We start from the raw sequence: 7973 nt of genomic DNA, 5'->3' as shown, positions 1-7973 counted from the left end.
ATTAAACTTAAATTAGATTATAATAAAAAAAATTATAATAGAAATTTTAAATAGTTGATTTAATATTAACATTGATGTATTTTTTTTTTCAAATTTATATTCTATTAAAAAATAAAATCATTATTGTTTTCTTAAAAACACATAAAATCGTATTATAACATCGACAGAGACAAATAATAAAATAGAATTTTAAAATCGAGATGCATCCTCGCTGTATTGCATGAGTACTCTTCTAGTCTTCTATAAAATAATTTATATAGTATTTAGCTTCTCACAGAATTGGTGTTAAATATTTTCCGATCAAATTGCCATTTTTGTCCTTATGGTTTGTTGAAAATTACATTTTCGTCCTTTTGCTTTCGAAATTACCGTTTTTGTCTTACAGTTTACAATTAACTGTAGTTTTCGCTTACATGATTTAAAATCTATGTTGTTTTCATTCATATAGTTTACAATTTATTTTCATCACTTATATTTAAACAAAACCATTAACGAAATTAGCTTCATGGATGAAAAGAATAACAAACTCCAAAACACAAGGACCGAAAATGCAATTTTGAAAATTCGAAAACCAAAAACATAAATTTGAACAAACCAGAAGGACTAAAAAGGTAGTTTACAATTTAGTGCATAGAATATAAGGCAAAAAGCCGACGTGGGGCCGCACGTATATGGGTAAGGATCGGGTGCGGTCGTGTGCTGCGCTGGATGATATCTGTCTCATTCAATATATTTGCTGCTCCAATCATTGACTCCACAAATCTCATCCCATTGCTTTTTTTTTTTATTATTATTTTTTTCAATTAATGTTTTAAAATTTAATATTAAATTATATATTTACAGAATTTTTGTTTCTCGTGAACTCTAATAATTTATTTTTTATTTTTTTAATGCAAATAAATAAATAAATAAATAAATCATATCTGTATATTATTTTAAGACTGGTTGGTTTCGCAAATTGCATGAAAAAAATGACGTATTTTAACTTGATTTTTATTTTGAGTAATGTACTTTTAAAACTTTTATTTTGGTATCTAAGATGTAAAGTTTTAAATATTTAAGTAACCGGTTGAATCATTAACCGGTTATCATGCTGATGTGACGAGCGATGTGGTATTCAACTCAATATTATTGGCTAACGTGGTTATATGACATGAAGTTTTTTAATCTGCAATTAGTCTTTCTTTTTAATCTAAAATTAATCTTCAACCGGTTAGTTGGGTACTTAAATGTTTAAAACTTTACATCTTATGTATCAAAATGGAAGTTTTGAAATCTAAAATAGGAATCAAGTTAAAGAACATTACTTTTTCATGTAATTTGTCGTCAATAATAAAATTGACTGTCTGGATTAAACTATATCTGTAAACTGAGAGTTTTTTAATAAATAAAAGGAGAATGTTTTTTAATTAAAAGGGACAAGTTTGGAAAAACTTGGCTTTTTACATAAAGGTCTTACCAAATAAGACATTTTTTTATATCATTAAGCCACTACCAAAGAGTCGTATATAGATGAATGAATAAACTATGAGTTTTATCAAACCCATTAAACTGTTAACAAACAGATCCTTAGTATAATATTGTATCCTCTTAAACTTTATTCTAAAAATCATATTCAAAGATGTTCGGGAAAGGAAAATGATGTTGACTTTTATAAGTTATAATTGATTCTTTTTCTTTAAAAGTAAGTTTTGAAAGATATAACAGTATTTTTGAACTGGTTATCTATTTAATGCCTTCAATTTTATTACAGTATTTTATAAAGAGTATATAAAAGAAGTCAAAAAATTATGCAATATGATGCAAAAAAATGTAGGCATGGAGTATGTATGTATATGTATATATGTATGTAGGGTTGGGTTCATGTGAGACCACTCTGTTTTCGTGAGACTTGTGAGACCATTTTTGCCGCTTAAAACTTCACAGCAAACTGCTGTGAAGGTAAAAAAACCGAACCTTCAAAGCAAAAACCCTGTGAAGGTTATTTTCACAGCGTTTTGCTGTGAACTTTCAAGTGTAAAAAAGTGGTCTCACAGGTCTCACGAAAACATGTTGGTCTCACGTGATACCAACTCTATCTATTTATGTAGTGTGCGTATATGTTTGCTGGTATGTTTATGTCTAAATATGATGTACGTGCTACTTTTTACAAAAATATGAGTAGTTTATCAACTTTCAGTTAACTATCGTATCTATTAGTTTGCCAAATAGATTAAAAATGTTATGAATCTTTAAAATAATAAAATAATTCTATAATAATTGTATTAAATCAATTTCTGTAGTAATTTTTATCTGATAAAAGTACTTTTTTTAAATTAAAATATAAAATTTAAGATTCCCAGTTCGCGTTATTTACGGGACGTAAAGAAAGCCTCTTTTCTGATCCTATCATCGATAGCTCTTGTAACAGGGTCAGACTCGTCTTTCCAAAGTGGGTTTTTTCGGGTTTATAAGAATCAAACGCTTTGTACGAATCACGGCCCTGAAAAGGTGTCGTTATCACATTTCATAAAAGTATTATTAATCATACGTAAAGTGAAACAGTATCATTCATTAAAACAAATCACAGTTGTTTTACATGAATCGTTACAACTATGATAATTATATCTGTATATGATATCGAATACGACGACTCGTAATAATAAACCAATTAAAAAATTTATAGAATTTAATATAAAAATTAAAAAAAAAAGGAATATTTTATGACATGTCCTTGCATGCACACATGTATATATGTGGTACAAAGCTATTTGGACCCCCATATAACACAAAATGGACATTTTTAGTGTCGGTGGAATTTTGTATGTATATATGATCATCAATAGGATATATATATATATATATATATATAATTAAATAAAATAAATTAATTGGTAATTATATTTGTATTTCAAGCATTATTTGCCATAAAGGGTGTGTTTTTAATTAAAAGAAAATAAGTTTGACTGTTTTACCCTTGTAGATATGATGTTATGCTGATATTTATTACGAACAAATATGTCCAGAAATGTCATTTTTCACTAAGAAGAAAGACAACAAGATGGAATGAGACTAAGACACCAAGTACAGTGGTCCAACAGATAAACTGGTTGTACACTCGGAAATTACTTAACTCATTAATATTCATGTTAGACAAGTATGATTTTTTTTAAAGACCAAAAGACGTTTCAAACCCTGAAAATTGAGAAAGTATCACCACAGTTCTTACCGAAAAGGGTAAGTTGTAAGTCAATGATGCATATTCAATATGTCACGGAAACGTAGCTCTATGTAACTGGGGGTTAAATATATAGAACACACACACACACACACACACACACACACACACACACACACACACATATATATATATATATATATATATATATAGGATTGGGTTCACGTGAGACCAAAGGTTTTTCTTGAAACCCATAAGACCAATTTATGTTCATTGATCAACTTTATAAGCTAATGATCTAATGGTCTAAAGTTGCACGGTGACAATTTTGTGATTATTGAGAAGTCTTGTAGCAATTTTGTGATTATGAATGTTCAGATTGTAGATCTAATTCAAGGGTTGAGAATTGGTCTTACGGGTCTCACGAAAAACCCTTGGTCTCACGTGAACCCCCTATATATATGTGTGTGTAGTTATAACGTTTTGAGTTAAAGTTAAGTCGTTGCTTTTCCATGTCAACTAGTCATATAAACTAACTGTAACACTTTTATATATGACGCACAATTGTTTGATTCTCTAAACAACATACACACATATTATATATGTATATATATAACAGTTACGTCTATATTCACTGTAAAACAACCCACAACAGTGGGAGTCAAAAGGATCATGCACAACAATTAGAACGAAAAATATGTAGGAGTTTGTGATTCTCATGTAATGCAGAAAGGTTCAAGGACGCAAAAGCGATGATCACAAAGATGAAGATATTTGTTGTTTTGTTATCGATCCTGCAATCAGTAAACTTCCACAAAGCCATTTAGATCCCAAATATCCGGTGACAGAGCCACGGGACTAGTAAGTGCGGTTGCCTCGTTTGTCCCTCTAATTTTGGTAACTGATAGAGGTGTTTAAAAACTTTAGTATTAATTCTTGAATTAAATATTCAGTATTTTTTCTGATTCTGATATTGCAAATATCCCTTTTTCTATAAGAAAAAAAGAAGTAATATTTAGCTTTAGAAATTGAACTTTATACATAAGAAATACATTTATATTTCATTAATATGAAGATTAAAAGAAACTAAAGGGTCGTTTACCTAAACACTTACCCGGTAAGCACTTATCGGTAAAGTTCAACACTATCACTTACTTATCGGGCAAAAATTTTATTCACTAAAACGCATCGTATGGAACAATTTATCCCGGTAAGCGCTAACCATGGTAAGAGTCACCGTCTTTCACTTACTGGGTAAGACTTGAGATTCTTGCTTTCGCTCTTACCGGGTAAGATTCTTAGTCTTTGTCATATTCGTCCCGTAAAGTAAAGTGACTTGATAAGCATTTACCCGAATAAACGTTTGGTAACCATTTTAGAATGGCTATTGCATACATAAATTATGTATGTGTATGTTATGCAATTCATGTGCATATATGCATCATAACAACATCATGCATTTCAAATAATTTTTGATGCATGAGTTTCAATCTTTTATTTATATTGTGAAACAAATACATGTAAAACTAACATATATTATGAAACAAATATATGTTAACCAAGTTTTAAATTCTTGTATTAGAATGAAAAAAAAATCATATGAAATAATACATAATGCACTAGTTCTCAAGGTTATCACAATTTTATGGGTTCTTAAAAGAATTCATCATATATATATATATATATATATATATATTGCATTATAACTGAACCCGAACCCGTCCAACCTCAACCTGAAACCCGACCAACCCGAACACGAAGCAATCCAAAATCTGAAATCCAAAAATTGTGGCTTGATTTCCAATATATTCACAAATTATACCAGATCATGTAGATTTAGAGTGCGTTCATAAATTATAACAGTATTTATAAAAAATGTTTACGAATTATAATAGTATTTTTATAAAGGTATTTATAATGTGTATGCACATTAATTTTATGGATAGATGGGAGGAGATAAAGAGAGTTTTTTAAATTAAAGAAAATTTTATTTTTTAATTATTTTTTATAATTTAAATTGAATCTCACGGATATCACAAATTTAAAAGTAATTAAAAAAAGACCTTATATGGACATGGGTTGGGTTACAGTGAGAAAAAGAGTTAAAGTGAGAAACGTAAAAATAAATCTCCACCCTTGGATGCACACTAGGATGAGATACACCGAGATGCACCAAACCCGTGAGAAAACGCAATTCATGGATGAACAAGAGATTAAAAGTAATCAATGGTTTAGATCTCTTCTTACGCTTTTTATCTTAACTCTCCTTCTCACACGATCTTTCACCATATGGACATATGGGTTAAAGAGAGCAAAGAAAAAAAAACAAGGGATCTAAGTTTCAGTGACGGACCACTTGTTTGAAATATAAGGAAATTTGCTGAGAGGTAAATTATAGATATACAGAAAGGTGGAATTGAAAATCTGTAAATGTCAATAATACGTATTTTTAAAAACTTTCTATATTTATACAATCATCCCTTATCGGTTACTTATTTTTCTAAAACTGTGCCAAAATTTGAAATTTCATTTATCATATATCCTCATCATCCATATCCGCACATAACTTCATTGTTAAAAGAGAGAACCGCGGAAAACCTACACCTTCTCTCCATGCTCATTTTATCCATTTATGTTGCTTACTGTTATTAGGTTGAAATCGTTCTGCTTCAACCACCACTTATTTCTCGAGAAATCTCGACTGCACTTCAGTTTTTGGTTTATTCCAGTTACTTATTTTTGTTTTGGTTTAATCGAATCTGGATATTTGTATCGTATGTGAATCTTCGGTTTGTTCGAACCACTTTCTTTTAATGAAACATTAAATTGTAAGGTATGAAACGTTGTTGGTCTAAATTTTGTTTTAGTAAGGCACTCATTGTTACTTATAACTGATTATTATTGTTTGTTGTTTGATGAATATCCTGATTTAGTGTTGCCCTGATTCAATAATTAGTCACGGATATTGTGACTTAAATATTTATTCACACACACACACACACAAAACTTATTATTAGTTAGCGTTCGTATCCTGATTTTTGTGGTTTATAATTTTATGTATGAAGTATGATGATCTATTTATCTTATAAGTAATTAGTTTCCATATTCAGGTTCAGATTCACATATGAATAAACAGTGTTTACATACTCATTTTCCACAAGAATATATTCAATGTCGTAGTACCTTCCTTTGTTTATCCCTTGATTGTAGTCGATCATAAAATCCAAATGTAAAATGGTAATATTATCGAACTTGTTAATAACATATTCACATGTGAATATCAATTAATGAACTATGCAACAAATCTCCGGATTAAGGACAAGGAATAAATCCACTCATGATACATACTCATTATGCTATTCACATGTGAATATTATATATATTCCCTACATGACATCATAAAAAACACTATATTTTTTTACTCATTCACATGCGAATATCTACTACCATCTCACACAACAGTATTCATTGATTAATACAAATACACCATAAGCCAGTAAAACATTTACACATGAATACTAACTACTATAAAACAATTTACATTTTATCGACACACCTATGAAGTTGGTAAATATTCGCATATTTGCTTTCGAAATCCTCAATTTATGATCCTTGATCCCTGATGATTCTTCTTCCAGACGTTCAAACCTCTAATGTTCATTGTCCTACTGACGCATGCTCTATTCCTTCTGTACAAACTATCAATTCGATCAATAGGAAATGAAAAATAGATTATAAAAACTTATACGATCAATATCAATCATCAATAAAGCAAACTATCAGATGAAATACGAATGAAGCAAGGATATGGATAAAATAATTAAATTCGTAAATACTTCTTATAATCAAAGGAATTTCCACAATTAGCTTGATTTTGGTTTGGTGTAATGTATTAAAATATACTTTTAAATTAAAAATAATAATAATTATTCACATCCATTAAATTAAAATAGGTGGTTGAACGCGATAAATTATTTCAGTATCTATTTGGATCAGTTCTTAAACCCACTCTTATATATTAAAAATCAAGAAAATTGTGTCTAATATCGACATGTATTTTGTAATTCACTAACAATCAGATTTGCACAATAACTTTTCGGTTATCATTAAAAAAAAGTTAACCATTTGTGATGAACGGGTTCGAGTTCAAATAATACATGCATATATTATCCAATAAATTAACACACATATGCATTAATATCACCTTTAATACAGTGTGTATCGTGTGTTCATATAAGATTCATTGAAATAAGGTTCGTCAAATAAGATTTGCTGGAGAGAGAAAAGATGAGATAAGATATTTATAAAATCCTCTAAAATGCCCATAATTAGCATTTTAAGTTACAACTGCCAAAATTATTAATTTCTCAATTTAACCTTTGATTTGTGGTTGAGCTTGTATTTCGTGGTTACTACAAACAAAACAGTTCTCATATGATTAAACCCATATACTTGTATTTCATTTGGGGTATTGATTTATATATAAAATTAATTAAAAATAATAATAATAAAAAAGATAACATTAAATAAAATGTTAGAAAAAGGAAACAAGGCATGGTGGTAGGGTTGAGGAGGAGATTAACTTACTTGGGAATTTAGACACCTAGCAATTCACTCATTTATGTGATAGGCCCCATTTATCAACTTTTTTATAATCCTTTTTTAATTTATTTATTTAATTAAATCATTTTTTTTAATTTAATTTACATAATAATCCTATATTTCTTGAGACTTTAAAGTTAGTGTAATTTCACAATTTTAATGATAAAATTGTATTTTCTTACACACACACACATATATATATATATATATATAT

Source organism: Cynara cardunculus (assembly GCF_001531365.2).
Source record: "Cynara cardunculus var. scolymus isolate 2C chromosome LG 6, CcrdV1, whole genome shotgun sequence".
NCBI classification, from domain to species: domain Eukaryota; kingdom Viridiplantae; phylum Streptophyta; class Magnoliopsida; order Asterales; family Asteraceae; genus Cynara; species Cynara cardunculus.
Note: the sequence above shows the minus strand (reverse complement) of the source record.